Raw genomic sequence first — 23240 nt, 5'->3', positions numbered from 1 at the left:
TAAATAACATTGTATATCTGAAATTCCAAACTCTACTCAAGATTTTTAATTTATGCTTTTTGGTATTTGTTATCAATTTTGTACCTGTATTTTCTTTATAATTTATGCAACTTTGTTTGTTCTTGTTTTTTTTTTTTTCCTCTCTTTCTTTTTATTCTTCTTTTTTTAACATTGTATTTTTGAAATTCCAAACTCTACTCTAGATTTTTAACTTTTGCTTTTTGGTATTAGTTATCAATTTTGTACCTATATTTTCTTTATAATTTTCATGACTTTGTTTGTTTTTGTTTGTTCGTTTTTTCTCTCTTTCTTTTCCTTCTTCTTTTCCTTAACATCATATTTTTAAAATTCCAAACTCTACTCTAGATTTTTAATTTTTGCTTTTATGCATTTGTTACCAATTTTTTACCTTTAAGAACCCAATCTTCAGTACCCATTTATCACTAGGGAGCGAGATTACTGGCTTAACTGCTCTCTCTCCCTTTGGACTCTCCATTTTCTCCACCAGGTCGCCTGTGTCCCCTCCCTAACCCCTCTCTACTCTACCCAACTCTGTGAATTTCTGTGTGTTCCAGACGGTGGAGAGCACTTAGGGAACTGATTACTGGCTGGATCTGTCTCCCTGCTTTTCATCCCCCGCTTTTATCCTCCTGGCCACCTCTGTCAACTTCCTCCTTCTTCTCTTCTCTGTATAACTCCGTGAACAACTCTGAGCAGTCCAGTTGTGGAGTGCACATAAGGAAGAGATTACTGGATAGCCCACTCTCTCCTCTATTGATTCCACCTCATCTCATTCGGCTCACCTCTAATTCCCTCCTCCCTCTTCTCTACTCCATGTAACGCTGTGAACCTCTCTGGGTTACCCTCACGGTAGAGAAACTTTTCATCTTTAATGTAGATGTTTTATCAATGGTGCTGTATAGAAGGAGAAGCTATGAAACTACTGTAAATATAAGACTGATAACTGGAAGCAGGAGGCTTAAGTCCAAACCCTGACTCCAGGGAGCTCCTGACTCCAAGGAACATTAATTGACAGGAGCTCATCAAATGCCTCCATACCTGCACTGAAACCAAGCACCACACAAGGGCCAACAAGTTTCAGGGCAAGACATACCAAGCAAATTCTCCAGCAACAAGGAACACAGCCCTGAGCTCCAAGATACAGGCAGCCCAAAGTCACCCCAAAACCATAGACATCTCATAACTCATTACTGGACATTTCATTACACTCCAGAGAGAAGAAATACAGCTCCACCCAACAGAACACCGACACAAGCTTCCCCAAACAAGAAACATTGACAAGCCACCTGTAAAAACCCACACAGAGCGAGGAAATGCCACAATAAAGAGAACTCCACAAACTGCCAGAATACAGAAAGGACACCCCAAACTCAGCAATTTAAACAACATGAAGAGACAGAGGAATACCCAGCAGGTAAAGGAACAGGATAAATGCCCACCAAACCAAACCAAAGAGGAAGAGATAGGGAATCTACCTGATAAAGAATTCCAAATAATGATAGCAAAATTGATCCAAAATCTTGAAATTAAAATGGAATCACAGATAACTAGCCTGGATCAAGGATTGAGAAGATGCAAGAAATGTTTAACAAGGACTTAGAAGAAATAAAAAAGAGTCAATATATCATGAATAATGCAATAAATGAAATTTAAAACACTCTGGAGGCAACAAATAGTAGAATAACAGAGGCAGAAGATAGGATTAGTGAATTAGAAGATAGTATGGTAGAAATAAATGAATCAGAGAGGATAAAAGAAAAACTAATTAAAAGAAATGAGGACAATCTCAGAGACCTCCAGGACAATATTAAACGCTACAACATCAAATCATAGGGGTCCCAGAAGAAGAAGACAAAAAGAAAGACCATGAGAAAATACTTGAAGAGATAATTGTTGAAAACTTCCTTAAAATGGGGAAGGAAATAATCACTCAAGTCCAAGAAACCCAGAGAGTTCCAAACAGGATAAACCCAAGGCGAAACACCCTAAGACACATATTAATCAAATTAACAAATATCAAACACAAAGAACAAATATTAAAAGCAGCAAGGGAAAAACAACAAATAACACACAAGGGAATTCCCATAAGGATAACAGCTGATCTTTCAATAGAAACTCTTCAAGCCAGGAGGGAATGGCAAGACATACTTAAAGTGATGAAAGAAAATAACCTACAGCCCAGATTATTGTACCCAGCAAGGATCTCATTCAAATATGAAGGAGAAATCAAAAGCTTTTCAGACAAGCAAAAGCTGGGAGAATTCAGCACCATTAAACCAGCTCTCCAACAAATACTAAAGGATATTCTCTAGACAGGAAACACAAAAATGGTGTATAAAATCGAACCCAAAACAAGAAATTAAATGGCAACGGGATCATACTTATCAGTAATTACCTTAAACGTAACTGGGTTGACTGCCCCGACCAAAAGACAAAGACTGGCTGAATGGATATAAAAACAAGACCCCTACATATGTTGTCTACAAGAGACCCACCTCAAAACAGGGGACACACACAGACTGAAAGTGAAGGGCTGGAAAAAGATTTTCCATGCAAATAAGGACCAAAAGAAAGCAGGAGTAGCAATACTTATATCAGATAAAATAGAATTTAAATCAAAGGCTTTGAAAAGAGACAAATATGGTCACTACATAATGATCAAAGGATCAATCCAATAAGAAGATATAACAATTATAAATATATATGCACCCAACACGGGAGCACCGCAGTATGTAAGACAAATGCTAACAAGTATGAAAGGAGAAATTAACAATAACACAATAATAGTGGGTGACTTTAATACCCCACTCACACCTATGGATAGATCAACTAAACAGAAAATTAACAAGGAAACACAAACTTTAAATGAGACAATAGACCAGTTAGACCTAATTGATATCTATAGGACATTTCATCCTAAAACAATGAATTTCACCTTTTTCTCAAGCGCACATGGAACCTTCTCCAGGATAGATCACATCCTGGGCCATAAAGCTAGCCTTGGTAAATTCAAAAAAATACAAATCATTCCAAGCATCTTTTCTGACCACAATGCAGTAAGATTAGATCTCAATTACAGGAGAAAAACTATTAAAAATTCCAACATATGGAGGCTGAACAACACGCTGCTGAATAACCAACAAATCACAGAAGAAAAAAAAAAAGAAATCAAAATTTACGTAGAAACTAATGAAAATGAAAACACAACAACCCAAAACCTATGGGTCACTTTAAAAGCAGTCCTAAGGGGAAAGTTCATAGCAATACAGGCATACCTCAAGAAACAAGAAAAAAGTCAAATAAATAACCTAACCCTACACCTAAAGCAACTAGAAAAGGAAGAAATTAAGAACCCCAGGGTTAGTAGAAGGAAAGAAATCTTAAAAATTAGGGCAGAAATAAATGCAAAAGAAACAAAAGAGACCAAAGCAAAAATCAACAAAGCCAAAAGCTGGTTCTTTGAAAGGATAAATAAAATTGACAAACCAGTAGACAGACTCATCAAAAACAAAGGGAGAAAAATCAAATCAATAAAATTAGAAATGAAAATGGAGAGATCACAACAGACAACACAGAAATACAAAGGATCGTTAAGAGACTACTATCAACAATTATATGCCAATAAAATGGACAACGTGGAAGAAATGGACAGATTCTTAGAAAAGTACAACTTTCCAAAACTCGACCAGGAAGAAATAGAAAATCTTAACAGACCCATGACAGGCACGGAAATTGAAACTGTAATCAAAAATCTTCCAGCAAACAAAAGCCCAGGTCCAGACGGCTTCACAGCTGAATTCTACCAAAAATTTAGAGAAGAGCTAACACCTATCCTGCTCAAACTCTTCCAGAAAATTGCAGAGGAAGGTTAGCTTCAAAACTCATTCTATGAGGCCACGATCACCCTAATACCAAAACCTGACAAAGATCCCACAAAAAAAGAAAACTACAGGCCAATATCACTGATGAACATAGATGCAAAAATCCTTAACAAAATTCTAGCAATCAGAATCCAACAACACATTAAAAAGAACATACGCCATGACCATGTGGGCTTTATCCCAGGGATGCAAGGATTCTTCAATATTCACAAATCAATCAATGTAATACACCACATTAACAAATTGAAAAATAAAAACCATATGATTATCTCAATAGATGCAGAGAAAGCCTTTGACAAAATTCAACATCCATTTATGATAAAACCCTCCAGAAAGCAGGAATAGAAGGAACATACCTCAACATAATAAAAGCTATATATGACAAACCCACAGCAAACATTATCCTCAATGGTGAAAAATTGAAAGCATTTCCTCTAAAGTCAGGAACAAGACAAGGGTGCCCACTTTCACCATTACTATTCAACATAGTTTTGGAAGTTTTGGCCACAGCAATCAGAGCAGAAAAAGAAATAAAAGGAATCCACACTGGAAAAGAAGAAGTAAAACTCTCACTATTTGCAGATGACATGATCCTCTACATAGAAAACCCTAAAGACTCCACCAGAAAATTACTAGAACTAATCAATGACTATAGTAAAGTTGCAGGATATAAAATCAACACACAGAAATCCCTTGCCTTCCTATACATTAATAATGAGAAAACAGAAAGAGAAATTAAGGAAACAATTCCATTCACCATTGCAACGGAAAGAATAAAATACTTAGGAATATATCTACCTAAAGAAACTAAAGACCTATATATAGAAAATTATAAAACACTGGTGAAAGAAATCAAAGAGGACACTAACAGATGGAGAAATATACCATGTTCATGGATTGGAAGAATCAATATAGTGAAAATGAGTATACTACCCATAGCAATTTATAGATTCAGTGTAATCCCCATCAAGCTACCAACGGTATTCTTCACAGAGCTAGAAAAAATAATTTCACAATTTGTATGGAAATACAAAAAACCTCGAATAGCCAAAGCTATCTTGAGAATGAAGAAGGGAACTATAGGAATCAACCTACCTGACTTCAGGCTCTATTACAAAGCCACAGTTATCAAGACAGTATGGTACTGTCATAAAGACAGAAATATTGATCAGCGGAACAAAATAGAAAGCCCAGAGATAAATCCACGTACATATGGACACCTTGTCTTTGCCAAAGGAGGCAAGAATGTACAGTGGATTAAAGACGGTCTCTTTAACAAGTGGTGCTGGGAAAACTGGTCAACCACTTGTAAAAGAATGAAACTAGAACAGTTTCTAATACCACACACAAAAATAAACTCAAAATGGATTAAAGATCTAAACGTAAGACCAGAAACTATAAAACTCCTAGAGGAGAACATAGGCAAAACACTCTCTGACATACATCACGGCAGGATCCTCTATGACCCACCTCCCAGAATATTGGAAATAAAAGCAAAAATAAACAAATGGGACCTAATTAACCTTAAAAGCTTCTGCACAACAAAAGAAACTATTAGCAAGGTGAAAAGACAGCCTTCAGAATGGGAGAAAATAATAGCAAATGAAGCAACTGACAAACAACTAATCTCAACAATATACAAGCAACTCCTACAGCTCAACTCCAGAAAAATAAATGACCCAATCAAAAAATGGGCCAAAGAACTAAATAGACATTTCTCCAAAGAAGACATACAGATGGCTAACAAACACATGAAAGGATGCTCAACATCACTCATTATCAGAGAAATGCAAATCAAAACCACTATGAGGTACCATTTCACACCAGTCAGAATGGCTGCTATCCAAAAGCCTACAAGCAATAAATGCTGGAGAGGGTGTGGAGAAAAGGGAACCCTCTTACACTGTTGGTGGGAATGCAAACTAGTACAGCCACTATGGAGAACAGTGTGGAGATTCCTTAAAAAACTGAAAATAGAACTGCCTTATGATCCAGCAATCCCACTGCTGGGCATACACACTGAGGAAACCAGAAGGAAAGAGACACGTGTACCCCAATGTTCATCACAGCACTGTTTATAATAAGCAGGACATGGAAGCAACCTAGATGCCCATCAGCAGATGAATGGATAAGAAAGCAATGGTACATATACACAATGGAGTATTACTCAGCCATTAAAAAAATACATTTGAATCAGTTCTAATGAGGTGGATGAAACTGTAACCTATTATACAGAGTGAAGTAAGCTAGAAAAAAAAAAAAAAAAAAAAAAAAAAAACACCAATACAGTATACTAACACATATATATGGGATTTAGAAAGATGGTAACAATAACCCTGTGTATGAGACAGCAGAAGTGACACTGATGTACAGATCAGTCTTATGGACTCTGTGGGAGAGGGAGAGGGTGGGGAGATTTGGGAGAATGACATTGAAACATGTATAATTTCATGTATCAAACGAGTCACCAGTTCAGGTTCGATGCACGATACTGGATGCTTGGGGCTGGTGCACTGGGACGACCCAGAGGGAGGGTATGGGGAGGGAGGAGGGAGGAGGGTTCAGGATGGGGAGCACGGGTATACCTGTTGTGGATTCATTTGTATATTTGGCAAAACTAATACAATATTGTAAAGTTTAAAAATAAAATAAAATTAATTTAGAAAATAATAAAAAAAACACTAGCTTGATTAAAATTTTCAATATATACTTCTTAGTTTAAATTAAGATTTTTATAATTAATAAATAAAATTAAAGTGAGTGAAGTGGTTGAATATTTTTTTCTCCATGTATGTTTTCTATTAAACAATATTGTTACTATGTTTGAGCAATAAGCTATAGGCTAGAGAAATTAAAATGAAAGTTTAGGAAACTTTAATAGGCTGTGTACAGTTGAGAGTATAAAGTGTCTTGACCTACAAGGTTCTACTTCACCATCACCCTAAGATCTTAAAACAGATGAGAATATAAAAAGGAGTGTATTCCCATTTGTGTAATAAAAAAAATAAGGGGAAAGCAGCTCTATCACCTATTTTACATGTAACACCCACATTGTTTTCCACCATGTTCTGGCAGTTTCCTCTAAATTAGCTAGCTCCAAATACAGTTAAGGAAGCATCCCATGACAGTTTGTACTTTACCTTCATGTTGAATTCCCAGTCCTTATTTTGTGGAAATTCATCCAGCACTATTGGCCATAGTGCTGAATTCTCTAAGTTATATAACATTAAAACTTTTCCAAAACAGTATACTTATTAAAATATCTTAAATGTGTCATTATATCAAACAGATACTTCCAGATCATGTTGATTGTGATTATACTTGCTCTTGCTGGCTTCCTCATTCATCCTGTGCAGACAAGGAAGATTATTTCCATTGACTAGTGTAGCACCTGGTACATGTTATTAGAGAGAAAAATGTCTTCAGATAACCCATGATCAGCAGATGAGGACGAAGTCCAGTTATCCTGACTGATCAGGGAATCTAGAGACTCCTCCTTTGTCCTTGTAGGGATAGAAGGCTTTATGACTGTGGTGTCCTATGGTGTCCTATGGTGTCTTTATAAGTTAAAATACAGAAAATATGAGAAAATAATCATTCATCTTTTCACATGAGAGTTGCTGCCCAAGAATTTGTTGTAGGAGCTGTGACTCTAGGTGTTCTCTACTCTATGTACAAGGATTACATTAGACCTAAATTCTTCAATGGGCCCAAAAAATTAAGCTGCTGCTGCTGCTGCATCACTTCAGTCCTGTCCAACTCTGTGCAGCCCAATAAACGGCAGCCCACCAGGCTACCCAATCCCTGGGATTCTCCAAGCAAGAGTACTGGAGTGGGGTGCCATTGCCTTCTCCAATGCATGAAAGTGAAAAGTGAAAGTGAAGTCACTCAGTCGTGTCCGACTCTTAGCAACCCCATGGACTGCAGCCTACCAGGCTCCTCCATCCATGGGATTTTCCAGGCAAGAGTACTGGAGCGGGGTGCCATTGTCTTCTCCAAAAATGAAGCTACACACAAGAAAAATAAGAAGCCTTCTGAAAAGTACTAACGAAAAATGAATTTTCAATATGTAGCAAATTATACTGCCAAAGTTTCAGCCATAATTCTCATAGCCTTCAATTGTTTAAGATGTTGACTTCCAAATCAACAATCATAAATAGTTAACTCAAAAAAAAAAAAAAAAAAAGATGCAGTACAGAAACTGTAGACTACTTTTTAAGAAAGCTACCACAGATGGTGGCTTGCTGTCTTGTGTTATACACTCATAGGAAAATTTGGATAGATTGTCTCCATTCTAATACAAAAATTATACTTAGAGTAATATGTAGGAGAGACTAGATTTGTTGTGTTAGTCATAATTGAGCACAAATGTTAAGTGCCAATGATAAGCAAGTCTTTGATTTGTATAAGCCATTATAGTATTTTCCTAAATTTCCAGGAGAAAATGAAGAGATGACAAAGGATTTATAAACAGCTATATTTTTCTCACTGTTGATACCTAATACATTGTACATTGTCACATACATCTCATTTAGAGTAAGTTTCAGTTGATATACAGAAAGATGCATTTCAAGTTACCAGTGTCAATATTTCTTACTTAGTATCATCTTAGAAAACTTGTGAATAAGTAGATAATACATAGTTTCTGGTAGTTTAAAAAAAATGGATTCTAAACCCATATTATTCCTGAAAAGAAATTAGAAAGTTATCACAAAATAAGACCTTTGTTATCAGTTAAAATGTTAGATTGTAAAAGGCAAAACAATTAAACAAACTTTATATCTAACAACATGACATTTATTCCACATGCATTTAACACACATTTACTAAGTGAACACTGCAGTCATGGTCCTGGGCTATGTGCTGTGAGACACAGAGAAACATGTAATATGAACCTTATCCTTAATGTAATTACAAGGTGTGTAAAGAGAGATAATTATGCATTAATAGGTACTGAACTGTTGATGAATCAGCCTAAGCCAATTTCACAGGCATGGTATTATATGAAAAATCAAAGACGAGGCTTAGGTGAACAGTGTCATGGATGTTCAATGAAGAAAGGGCAATGTGGGTTGAAGTAGTCAGGGAAGGCTTTCTGAACAAAGTGTGACTTGAGCTTGGCCATGAAGTAATTCCAGATGGTAAAGAATCATATGGATAACATTAAGGAATAGGGATTATTCTGTGTCTGTAAAAAAAAAAAAATGACTAGTAAATTATTTTTTAATGTAATTAATGATTGCAAGATTGTTTTTTTCCTGAAAAAAAAAAAAAAAAAAAGAATTACTACTGAAGAGCAATGATAGACTAGCAGCCATGGGCCCCTGGGATAAGTTCAGTACTACTCTGAATTGTTCTATTGCCACAACTTCTGTGTTCCCAAATTACTTTGCTGGGCCAGTTTCATTATTTCCTACCCCCAAATCATAAGTCAATCAATTACTATGTGGCATGCTTTACAAATAAAAGCATTACAATTGAATATATATAATATAGCACAGAGGACTTTCATCTTATGTTTGTGAACTAACTAGCTAGACCTAATTTTTAGAAGGATCACACACAGATGTTTCACAGAAAGTGAAAGAATAAGAGAGAAAAAAAAAATCCTCCCACAAAGAATATATTTAATTATTCTTACTAGGGCATATGCATGAATGATGCAAGCTGTGTAAAAATATTAATTTTAAATGTGACATATTCTGTGTATGTATATAAAAAGAAAAGTACAAGCAGATTAGCAAGTTAAAACAGATATGTTGGAAGTTCAGATTAGCAAGTTAAAACAGATATGTTGGAAGTTATTTGTCACCTTAGTTGTTTTAAATTATACCTTCCTGGGTTGTGGACTGTTATTGAGGTCAATTTTGTACTGCCTGTAAGGTCAGAGGTGAACTTTCTCTTATTTTTTCACTTGAATAAAAGGACACATATCCCCTCAAAGTCCTCCATCTCAAATAATTAAGAGTACCTTCTTATCTCCTGGAGTTTATAAGAAGCATTAAATGGAGGAAAGAAAAAAAAAAATGTATTAAATCTTTGCTTCCCCAGATAGAAAAAGTAAATTCATTAGGTCTTCTTCCTCTGTGTCTACTGTTTACTTTCTATTTTAGCAGAAGAACCTGTGGTTTCTGAAATTTTCTAGGTGGATTCAATTTTAATACTGGCTAATTTAGAAGTTCCCCAGAATAGCCCAGGCTAGCAAAAAGGAATAACTTTGCCTTCTGAGGAAGACTAAGTCTGGATCAGCTCTGCAAAAGGGTCATTTACTCTAAAGATGCCTTTGTTGTTGCTGGAAAGTGAACAGAATTGCCTTGACTTTCATTTTGTAACTCCTTCTTTACATCTTAGATTAATAAGCCTCTAAATTTTGTTCACTCAGTAATTACACTATTAATAATGGGGTAAAATAAAACTTTCCCAATTTAAATGATCTTGGGGAAAAAAAAAAAAAAGTACTGAACATTTACTATATAGTAGGTGGCTCAGTTGATAAAGAAACCACTTGTAATGCAGGAGACCTGGGTTGGGAAGATCCCCTGAAGAAGGAAATGGCAACCTACTCCAGTATTCTTGCCTGGGAAATTTCATGGACAAAGAAGCCTAGTAGGCTACAGTCCATGGGTTGTAAGAGTCAGAAATGATTTAGTGACTAAACCACAACCACCATGCTTATTCAAGATAGTTTAATGTGCTATCTCATTGAATTCTTATATTATCAATAGGGGGCTTCCCTGCTGGCTCAGTGGTAAAGAATCCACATGCCAGTGCAAGAGACACAGATTCAGTCCCTGATCTGAGAAGATCCTGAATGCCATGGAGAAAGTAAGCAGGTGTGCCACAACTATTGAGCCTGTGCTCTAGAGCCCAGGAGCTGCAACTACTGACCCACATTTTGCAATTACTGAAGCCTGTAGGCCCATGCTATGCAACAAGAGAAACCACAATGAGAAGCCTGCGCACTGCTACTAGAGAGTAGTCTCTGCTCGCCACAACTAGAGAAAAACCTGTGCAGAAACAAAGACGCAGCACAGACAAAAATAAATAAATAAGATATCAATGGGACTCATACAAGTTACCTATTAATCTTTAATGATACCACACTTAAAAATTAATTAGACTAGCACAGTGTGATGCGGAGAAGGCAATGGCAACCCACTCCAGTACTCTAGCCTGGAAAATCCCATGGATGGATGAGCCTGGTAGGCTGCAGTCCATGGGGTCGCTAAGAGTCCGACACGAGTGAGCGACTTCCCTTTCACTTTTCACTTTCATGCATGGGAGGAGGAAATGGCAACCCACTCCGGTGTTCTTGCCTGGAGAATCCCAGGGACAGGGGAGCCTGGTGGGCTGCCGTCTATGGGGTCACACAGAGTCAGACACGACTGAAGTGACTTAGCAGCAGTAGCAGCACAGTGTGATGAGGTTGCAAACAATAATGAGCATTTTAGCAAAGTGAACTCACCAGAAGCATTATACATTTTTCACTTTTCCAGACTGTAGGTAAATATCACAGTGATCTTCATTTCAGAAAATTACACTTATTGAGATTTTCCCAAGGTATTTTGTAGAAGTCATCCCACTCAGTCTATTTGATATGACAGTTGTTTCAGTGAAGGTATAAGGATAGTGTTTTTAGAAGAGTTTTGTTCTTTATTTTGCTTACCAACATGTTAAATTGGTTTATTGTTATAACCTCACTCAATTATAAAGAACTTTGTGTTCTAGTATTTGTGACTTCCTCCTGAGCAGATAATTTAACATATTTTATTTCTGTGGTCATATCAGAACTTCTTGGCTGTCACATAAGAGAGGTTGTATCCACTGAGTGTAGCAGTTAGCCATAGTGCAAAAAATTATGTTGAAATAGCACTTAACCTTCTAATCCAAAACCCTAAACTTCTTCAAGGGTCTTGTAGGCAGTTAACACAAAAACTGAATTAGATGAATTTTAGGTTGAAGTAAGAAGATTCTTGATTTTGTACTTATTCAAGACAGTCAAGGCAGAAAATTCAAAAAAAAATCTGTGTATGATCTGCTTTTTTCGTTACTTCTCTTGTGCTTGTCTAATTTAAGGAGCCGGAGCCAGAAAAAAAAAAAAAAAAAAAAAAAGAAAAGAAAAAAAAAAGCATATAAAGAATAAGTCTTTAACAAGTGGTGCTGGGAAAACTGGCCAACTACTTGTAAAAGAATGAAACTAGAACACTTTCTAACACTGTACACAAAAATAAACTCAAAATGGATTAACAATCTAAATCTAAGATGAGAAACTATAAAACTCCTGGAAGAAAACATAGGCAAAACACTCTCTGACATAAATCATAGCAGGATCCTCTATGACCTACCTCCCAGAGTAATGGAAATAAAAGCAAAAATAAACAAATGAGATCTAATTAAACTTAAAAGCTTTTGCACAACAAAGAAAACTATAAGCAAGATGAAAAGACAGCCTTCAGAATGGGAGAAAATAATAGCAAATGAAGCAACTGAGAATTAATCTCAAAAAATATGCAAGCAACTCCTGCAGCTCAATACCAGAAAAATAAGTGACCAATCAAAAAATGGGCCAAAGAACTAAACAGACATTTCTCCAAAGAAGACATGCAGATGGCTAATAAACACATGAAAAGATGCTAATCATCACTCATTATCAGAGAAATGCAAATCAAAACCACAATGAGGTACCATCTCACGCTGGTCAGAATGGCTTCTCTCAAAAAGCCTACAAACAATAAATGCTAGAGAAGGTTTGGAGAAAAAGGAAGAAAAAGGAGAATAAGAGGTTTATGGAGAACAGTGTGGAGACTCCTTAAAAAACTGGAAATAGAACTGCCATATGACCCAGCAATCCCACTGCTGAGCATACATACCGAGGAAACCGGAATTGAAAGAGACACATATACCCCAATTTTCACTGAAGCACTATTTACAGTAGCAAGGACATGGAAGCAACCTAGATGTCCATTTGCAGATGAATAGATAAGAAAGTAGCGGTACATATATACAATGGAATATTACTCAGCTATTAAAAAGAATGCCCTTGAATCAGTTCTGTTGAGGTGGATGAAACTGGAGCCTATTATACAGAGTGAAGTAAGTTAGAAAAAAACACCAATACTGTATATTAACGCATATATACAGAATTTAAAAAGATGGTAACAATGACCCTATATGCGAGACAGCAAAAGAGACACAGATGTAAATAACAGAATTGTGGACTCTGTGAGAGAAGGTGACGGTGGGATGATTTGAGAGAATAGCATTGAAACATGTATATTATCTGTGAAACAGAACACCAGTCTGGGTTCGATACATGAGACAGGGTGCTCAGGGCTGGTGCACCGGGATGACTCTGAGGGATGGGATGGGAAGGGAGGTGGGAGGGAGTTCAGAATGGGGGACACATGTATAACCATGGCTGATTCATGTGCTACTGCTGCTAAGTCACTTCAGTTGTGTCTGACTCTGTGTGACCCCATAGGCAGCAGCCCACCAGGCTCCCCTGTCCCTGGGATTCTCCAGGCAAGAACACTGGAGTGGATTGCCATTTCCTTCTCCAATGCATGAAAGTGAAAAGTGAAAGTGAAGTCGCTCAGTCGTGTCCGACTCTTAGTGACCCCATGGACTGCAGCCTACCAGGCTCTTCCATTCACAGAATTCTCCAGCCAAGAGTACTGAGTGGAGTGCCATTGCCTTCTCCCTGATTCATGTGAATGTATAGCAAAAACCTATAATATTGTAAATATTGTAAAGTAATTAGCCTCCAATTAAAAAAAAAAAAAAAAAAAAAGAATATCCAGGAGAGAGCTTCTGGGAAGATTTTCCTTGCAACTTCAGCTATGAGAAGACAGTTTTACTCATTATGACCTTAATGTGCTCCCACAGCATACTCATAAGATCTGATATCATTAAATCTTAGTTTAGTGTATTTCTTGATCCATTGCACAAAACAAGTAATTTTTTTTTTCTGACCAGTTGCATATATTTTGTGCATAGACTGCTATAAAAATAAGTAAATGAAGGGAAAATGAGGATACATCAGTGATATTTGGTCTTACTGCACACACTTTAGTGAAACATGAATGCTGATTTGCTTAAGACACACAATCCAATGAACCCGATTAGTCTCAGACTTCATTGAATTTGCATTTGGCATTTTAGATGTTGTTTTCCATTAAGGCACACAGAGATGGGAAATAGCTAAAGAGCAAAAGTGAAGCTTAATGGTATCAATTGTGTAATACTCTTCCCATTATATATACATGCTTTGTACCTGGTCATTCCATAGCCATTCTGGATGATGATGCTACAGAATCTTTAGCTAATTTTTTCATGAACTTTAATTCTGCCATTATGAGTCTTAAGATAAGTTTGTTATTTTTATATCATAAATGATTTAACAATATGTTTCCTTATTTAATGCTTTAAAAAAAGTTCTGAGACACTATTGTATATATTGATAATTTCATATACAAATTCAGCCTTCCCATTTTTGCTGTCTAATAGAACCCTAATTTTTCTTTAGGTATCACTTTTCTTCTTTATGTTTTACATTTAATGGAAATAAAAGCCTTTACCAATCCAGGGGATGAACACCTATGCAAAATTAATGACATTTGTTGCCTATCCAGTAACTGGTTTAGTTTTAAGCATAGGCCAGAATTCTGACCAATGAGATCTGAGAGGAAGTCTGTTTGGAAACACCTAGGACAAACATTCCTTGAAGATATGCAAGGAATAGCCACTATCGTTCTTGTTCTTCTGAATACTTTCAGGCCTTTACCTGATTGCTGAACGCAGAGTTCCAGAGAATAGCAAGGAGAGATAAGAAAGTCTTTTTAAGTAAACAATACAAAGAAATAGAGAAAAACAACAGAATGGGAAAGATTAGAGATTTCTTCATGAAAATCAGAGATACCAAGAGAACATTTCATGCAAAGATAGGCACAATAAAGGACAGAAAGAGTATGGACCTAAAAGAAGCAGAAGATATTAAGAAGAGGCTGGAAGAATACATAGAAGAACTATACAAAAAAAAAAAAAAATCTTCATGACCCAGATAACCATGATAGTGTGATCACTAACCTAGAGCAAGACATCTTGGAATGTGAAGTCAAGTGGGCCTTAGGAAGCATCACTATGAACAAAGCTAGTGGAAGTGATGGAATTCTAGCTGAGCTATTTCAAATCCTAAAAGATGATGCTATGAAAGTGCTGCACTCAATACACCAGCAAATTTAGAAAACACAGCAGTGGCCACAGGACTGGAAAAGGTCAGTTTTCATTCCAATTCCAAAGATGAGCAATGCCAAAGGATGTTCAAACTACCACACAATTGCACTCATTTCACATGCTAGCAAAATAATGTTCAAAATCCTTCAAGTTAGGCTTCAAAAGTATGTGAATCTAGAACTTCCAGATGTACTAGCTGGATTTAGAAAAGGCAGAGGAATCAGAGATCAAATTGTCAACTTCCTTTGAATCATAGAAAAAGCTATAGAATTCCAGAAAAACATACTTCTGCTTCATTGACTATGCTAAAGCCTTTGACTGTAGATCACAACAAGCTGTGGAACATTCTTAACGTGATGGGAATACCAGACCACCCTACCTTCCTCCAGAGAAACCTGTATGCAGGTCAAGAAGCAACAGTTAGAATCAGACATGGAACAACAGACTTGTTCCAAATTGGGAAAGGATTACATCAAGGCTCTATATTGTCACCCTGATTATTTAACTTATTTGCAGAGTACGTCATGTGAAATGCCACTCTGTATAAAGCCCAAGCTGGAATCAAGATTGTGGGGAGAAATATCAATAACCTCAGATATGTAAATGAGACCACTCTTATGGCAGGAAGTGAAGAGGAATTAAAGAGCCTCTTGATGAATGTGAAGCTTCCCTGGTGGCTCAGACAGTAAAGCATCTGCTGCAATGCGGGAGACCCAGGTTCAATCACTGGGTCAGGAAGATCTCCTGGAGAAGGAAATGGCAACCCAGTCCAGTATTCTTGCCTGGAAAATCCCATGGATGGGGGAACCTGGTAGGCTACAGTCCATGGGGTCGCAAAGAGTCAGACATGACTGAGCAACTTCACTTGATGAAGGTGAAAGGGAGGAGTCAAAAAGCTAGCTTAAATCTCGACCTTCAAAAAACTAACATCATGGCATCCAGTCCCATCACTTCATGGCAAATAGATGGGGAAACAATGGAAACAGTGATGGGTTTTATTTTCTTGGGCTCTAAAATCACTGTGGACGGCGGCTGCAGCCATGAAATTAAAAGGCACTTGCTCCTTGAAAGAAAAGCAATGACACAACTAGACAGCGTATTCCTTAAAGTGTTGCAGCTATCTTGCTCCCATGAAGAAACCTAAACATTAACAATTGAAATGGTAGGCTAAAATTTTGACAAGAACCTTGGTCTTTAATGGTGTCACCAAGACACTGAATGAACACTCTAAAACCAGACTGCTGCTGCTGCTGCTAAGTCGCTTCAGTCGTGTCCGACTCTGTGTGACCCTATGGACAGCAGCCCACCAGGCTCCTCTGACCATGGGATTCTCTAGGCAAGAATACTGGACTGGGTTGCCATTTCCTTCTCCATAAAACCAGACTATCCTTGGATATTTTCTTATGTTAAATAATACATCCCATATTGTTTAACCTGTTTGAATTAGTGTTTTATGTTACTTTCAAGTAAAATGAATCTAAATTGATATAAATACATATTAACTACATTTTTCAGATGAAGAATCTGAGGTTCCGAGATGCTAATTAAATTGTCCAGTATCTTGAGCTAAAAATTGGAAGGGTATAGATTCATATCTAGTTAGATGGTTTTAAGTTTTATGCTATTTTCACTGCAATATACAGATTCCTGTTGTATATTGCCACAATAATACATTGTTAAAATGATTCAGTTGTTCTTCGAATTTAATATTGAAAGCAATGTAGCATAGTTTGAGAAAACACTACCCACATTTATTGGCTAATGTGGTTTTTATTGTAGTTTCTGACCCTGAGTAGTTATGAGATATATATATATTCCTTTTTTTAACCAAAGTCTGGATCTTATGAACATCATATGTACTTCCAACTGGATATTGGCTATTTCCACCTTGATACCAGGGGATCATCTCTTCTTTAACATGTCCAGTATTGAAATCACCATGTTTACTCAAAACCTGTTCCACCTCCTATATTCCACATCTTCATTTATGATGCCAAAATTTATCCAGGGACCTAAACTGAATATCTGAAAATCATTCTCAACGTGTCTGTCACTTTTCATGTCTGATTCAAAATGGTATCTTGTATTTTTTTTTAATTATTTTCCAATTTTTATCTTTTCCCAACTTATTAATCTATACTATACATAGACATTGAGATCTATGGTTTGGAGTATCTTGCATATTAAAAACACATGCAAAAAAATTGTTTAGGACTACATGGACCTGTCACTTAAGATCAGTGCTCAGCCCTGGCATATTATGACCAATAACTCCAAACATCTGCATTTACAGATAGTACTATTTGCTCCCCAGGGATACTTTTTTTTCCTATATGCTTTACCTTATGTCCTTGAACTAAATGATTATTGCATTTAAATCTCATGGAGGTTTGTATACTGGCATGAAACAGAAGTGTAGATCAATGGTACAGAATAGAAAGCACAGAGATAAACCCACACAACTATGGTCACCTAATCTAAGAAAAAGGAGGCAAGAATATACAATGAAGAAAAGACGGCCTCTTCAATAAGTGGTACTGGGAAAATGGTAAGTTCAGTTCAGTTCAGTCGCTCAGGCATGTGGGACTATTTGCGACCCCATGAACTGCAGCACGCCAGGCCTCCCTGTCCATCACCAACTCCTGGAGTTGACTCAAACTCACATCCATCGAGTTGGTGATGCCATCCAGCCATCTCATCCTCTGTCATCCCCTCTTCCTCCTGCCCCCAATCCCTCCCAGCATCAGAGTCTTTTCCATTTGCAGCAGCAGCAAATGAGGATTAGCAACAACAGTGTGTCAAGGGATAACAATATTGTTTTTTGTTTAGAAATTTTGAACTAACCGCCTCCTTCAGCTTTTAGATTTTCTCACTAGTAAAATAAGTGTATTACAGGGACTAATAGAAGGAAAAATGAGATCTTGAGCCTTGTAATCTATTATAGGTTTTATAATAGACTTAACCTGTTATACAGAGGTTATAAGACTTAACCTGTTATACAGAGTGAAGTAAGTCAGAAAGAGAAAAGCAAAGTCATATATTAATACATATATGTGGAATCTAGAAAATGGTACTGATGAACCTATTTTCAGGGCAAGACTAGAGACACAGAAATGAAGAAGGTGAGAGGGGGGTTCAGGATGGGGAACACATGTACACCCCTGGCTGATTCATGTCAATATATGGCAAAACCCATACATTGGAGGTAATTAGCCTGCAATTAAAATAAATAAATTAAAAAAAAAGAGAGATTAGTGGACATAGTGAGGGAAAGAGAGAGTGAGAATAATTGAAAGAGTAGCACTGAAACATATACATTTCCATCTGTAAAATCCATAGCTAGTGAGAAGTTGCTGTAAAACACAAGGAGCTCAACCTGGTACTCTGTGACAGCCTAGAAGGGTGGGATGGGGGAAGTGGGAGGGAAGTTCAAGAGGGAGGGGATATATGTATACTTACAGCTGATTCATGCTGTTATATGGCAGAAATCAACACAATATTGTAAAGCAATTTTCTTTCAACCTAAAAATTAAAAAAAAGACTCTTTACTCATAGGTTATTGATGAATTTTGAAAAGAGGTTTTGACTGATTTATTTGAATCTTGATGGGAGGTGTGTTATAAATTGTGCAAAAATTATTTGGAGATTTTGCCCATGAAGATGGTAGCTGATTCAATAGGGACAAAAGATTATGGTTTACAGAATCTACTTTAGTACTACCAGAAAAAAAAAAAAAGTCAAAGTTTCCTTTAATTTACCTGTTTGGCTGCTTTGATGACTGCTGTCAGACTCTAGAATTATTTATCCCTTTTGAGAGAAATTCCAATATGATGATTCTCTAACAAGTCTCAGACTAATAAATGAATGGGATTAGAGGAACTAAGGAGTCAATTATGTGTATCTCTCAAAGGACCTAAACAAAAGAGAATAGGTTCAGAGAGAAGAATCCGTTCAGGTTCCTTAGAAATTCTCACAATTTCAACTACTGTAGTATTAAGAGGCTGCTGCTGCTGCTGCTAAGTCACTTCAGTCGTGTCCGACTATGTGCAACCCCATAGGCAGCAGCCCACCAGGCTCCCCCATTCCTGGAATTCTCCAGGCAATAACACTGCAGTGGGTTGCCATTTCCTTCTCCAATGCATGAAAGTGAAAAGTGAAAGTGAAGTTGCTCAGTCGTGTCCAACTCTTCACGACCCCATGACTGCAGCCTCCCAGGCTCCTCCGTTCATGGGATTCTCCAGGCAAGAGTACTGGAGTGGGGTGCCATCGCCTTCTCCAAGTATTCAGAGGCAAGGGCTGTTTAATAGCTGAGAGCTTGTGCACTAAGAGTATAGCCCCAGTGTCAGTTTGAACTGGAAAAAGATTCATCCCCAATGTGGAGGGATGTTTCTTCAAACAAGTTAAAGCAAAATAGAAAGCCCAGAGATAAACCCATGCACCTATGGACACCTTATCTTTGACAAAGGAGGCAAGAATATACAGTGGAGAAAAGACTATCTCTTTAACAAGTGGTGCTGGGAAAACTGGTCAACCACTTGTAATAGAAAGAAACTAGAACACTTTCTAACACCATACACAAAATAAATTCAAAATGGATTAAAGATCTAAACATAAGACCAGAAACTATAAAAATCTTAGAGGAGAACATAGGCAAAACACTCTCCGACATACATCACAGCAGGATCCTCTATGACCCACATTCCAGAATATTGGAAATAAAAGTAAAAATAGACAAATGAGATCTAATTAAAATTAAAAGCTTCTGCACAACAAAAGAAATTATAAGAAAGGTGAAAAGACAGCCTTCAGAATGGGAGAAAAATAATAGCAAATGAAGCAACTGACAAACAACTAATCTCAAAAATATACAAGCAACTCCTGTAGCTCAATTCCAGAAAAATAAACGACCCAATCAAAAAATGGGCCAAAGAACTAAATAGACATTTCTCCAAAGAAGACATACAGATGGCTAACAAACACATGAAAAGATGCTCAACATCACTCATTATCAGAGACATGCAAATCAAAACCACAATGAGGTACCATTTCACGCCAGTCAGAATGGATGTGATCCAAAAGTCTACAAGCAATAAATGCTGGAGAGGATGTGGAGAAAAGGGAACCCTCTTACACTGTTGGTGGGAATGAAAACTAGTACAGCCACTATGGAGAACAGTGTGGAGATTCCTTAAAAAATTGGAAATAGAACTGCCATTCCACCCAGCAATCCCACTGCTGGGCATAAACACCGAGGAAACCAGAATTGAAAGAAACACGTGTACTCCAATGTTCATGGCAGCACTGTTTATAATAGCCAAGACATGGAAGCAACCTAGATGTCCATCAGCAGATGAATGGATAAGAAAGCTGTGGTACATATACATAATGGAGTATTACTCAGCCATTAAAAATAATACATTTGCCACAGTTCTAATGAGGTGGATGAAACTGGAGCCTATTATACAGAGTGAAGTAAGCCAGAAAGAAAAACACCAATACAGTATACTAACACATATATATGGGATTTATAAAGATGGTAACGACAACCCTGTATGCAAGACAGCCAAAGAGACACAGATGTATAGAACAGTCTTTTGGACTCTGTGGGAGAGGTAGGGGGGAAGATTTGGGAAAATGGCATTAAAACATGTATAATATCATACAAGAAATGAATTGCCAGTCCAGGTTCGATGCAGGATACAGGAAGCTTGGGGCTGGTGCACTGGGATGACCCAGAGGGATGGTATGGGGAGGGAGGTGGGAGGGGGGTTCAGGATGGGGAACACATGTACACCCGTGGTGGATGCATGTTGATGTATGGCAAAACCAATACAATATTGTAAAGTAAAAATAAATAAATAAGTAAAATAAAATTTTAAAAAAGGAAAGATTTATAAGAAACCATATTGCTATTTGGAGCCCTATTACTGAGAATTGGGAGGATGTTGGAAAGACTGGTTAGAAAGCTGAAGGCACCTGAAACACTTTAGTGTGTACTAGTATCATTTCCCAATATCCTGGCTCTTTGCAATAATAGCAGAAACTAAGGGGCTTTTGATTTCACTTGGAGCGTCTTCATTTGCAGAAGTTGAAAAGTAAGAATTTCAGTGGTCTTCCTTTTAGGTGACTCATTTGAATGGGAGAGAAGTTTTGCCAGATTAACTAAATCTGGAGTGAAGATAGTTTTCCATTCCGTTTTGGTTCTTTTTTACTAGAATGGAAAGGTCCTAGTTCTGCCCATTAATAAACAAAAGTTAAGGGCTACCCAGGTAACATCAATATCTGACAGAAGACCATAACTTTCTTTAAAAATAATCTGAAGTCAATTTTAATAGTCATGAAAAAAATCACTAGATTTTTGTGTGTAAGCCTGAATTTTGTTTCAAACAACAGGCTTTGGAAAAGCCCTAGGGATTGCTCTCTTAGTGACTGCTCAAGTCTAATCATATAACAAGTTAGCCACTTGGTCTCTTTGTAATTCAAGAGACCTTTAATGTTATTCCTAGTCAGCAGTTTTCATCCAATGCTGGGTCTGGCCTTCACTGACAAATGTGTGAACTAGCTAATATGTCAGAAAAACCAAGTTGATAAGTCTGAATCATTATATTAAATTCCTTAACAAATGTTTGGTTACTTTAGGAAAAATTTGACTATGGCTTTCAGTTCCATTTTAGTTTAGGGAATATAAGAAATTAAGTGTTTAGACTCTGAATCTTCAGAAGGCTTAATTTTAAAGAGGCAAGTTCTTATAGGTTCAGAGGAAATGGGGCCAAGGAGAGTTTCAGGGAAAAATGCAAGTTGAGCTAGAGAATTAGAATGTGGAAACTGTGGTTATAGCAGAGGTACAGGTGGTAAATAAGGGAAGGAAGAAAATGGCACTGTAGGTGGAGGCTAATCACAGGGAGCTGAGGGAAAGAGACAAAGTAGCCCCACAGTAAGACTCTGAGCCAAAGAAGCTAAGAATAGCATGTGGTCTTGGAAGCCATTTTGTCTTTCTTCAATTGTTTGTTTCAGTTAATCTTAAAACCTGTGCTGCAGAGAGACAATTTTAGTCTCCTGGCAACATTTGAAAGCCTCAAAAATCCCAATTGAAACAGGTATTCCATTGAATATTAGAAAATTTAGAGCTATATTTATTCAATTAATTTTTAAAGAAAAAATAAGTTTGGATACTGCAAAAGTTACCCAAAATGGTTGTTGATATTCTAAAGTGCCTTTGGTCAGATTGGCCCATTTAGTAAGAAATACACTTAAGGAGGGACCACTATTTTTAAACATAAAATCAGCTGGTGCCCCTTTAAGGGGACACCCTCAAGCTATTTAAATAACTAGGATGCCATGTCTCAGTAGTTTTTCTCTAAAGTAAGAGAATAATTTTCAAATAGCCTGAATAACTCAAACAGCTCCAAATAGCACAAACAGCCTAAGTAGCCTACAGTCCTAATAACCAGTTTGAATGGAACTGGTCCTGGATACGACAAGTTGAAGGCCTTTCAGAGCAGTTGCTATACAACAGTCTCTATTCTAAAGGAATGGGCTAAAACCTGAACAAGCACTGTTCCAGTGAACCAGCCCCTGTTCCTGAAAGAATGGGCTGAAGACTAGCCAGTTTCAGCTGGAAAAGTCTTATTAAAAATATCAGGTCAAAGTAAGAAACAAGTACCCACATACAGAATAAGGCCTTAAGTAGAAAAGACAAATTCTTTTTTAAAATATCCTGAATAAACTTGGAGAGCTTTAAAGTGCAAAGAGGACAAATGCCAGATTCAGGAGTAAAATTTACTTTTAATTTTCAGGATCAGTGACAAAAGCAGTGAGCAACAATGGGCTTAGTGGGTACCACACCTATTTACTCATCAGCCTTGGAGTCATCAACGCTTTTCTCTGTACCCCTGTTTGAGCCAACAAAATGTTGACCTGAAACAAATAGAATGCCAAGTATCTCTCTAGCAAAAATGGGCTTATCCAAGATCTACAATGAACTGAAATTTAGGTTCTGCAACCATGGCTAGCTATATGCAAATCCTCATGAAGCAGGGAGAAGAGAACTTTATTATAAATGGGAAAAGGAAGTTGGAGCTATAATAAAAGAAGAGTCCATGGTTT

General features: G+C 37.1%; 1 pseudogene; it reads left to right on the top strand.

Annotated features, from left to right (window-relative positions):
* Window positions 1-7318: 7318 nt before the first annotated feature.
* Window positions 7319-23034, top strand: LOC112582029 (annotated as a pseudogene).
* Window positions 23035-23240: the final 206 nt, after the last annotated feature.

This window comes from Bubalus bubalis, chromosome X (assembly GCF_019923935.1).
Source record: "Bubalus bubalis isolate 160015118507 breed Murrah chromosome X, NDDB_SH_1, whole genome shotgun sequence".
In the NCBI taxonomy this organism is placed as follows: Eukaryota; Metazoa; Chordata; class Mammalia; order Artiodactyla; family Bovidae; genus Bubalus; species Bubalus bubalis.
This window is presented reverse-complemented; position numbering and strand designations above follow the sequence as displayed.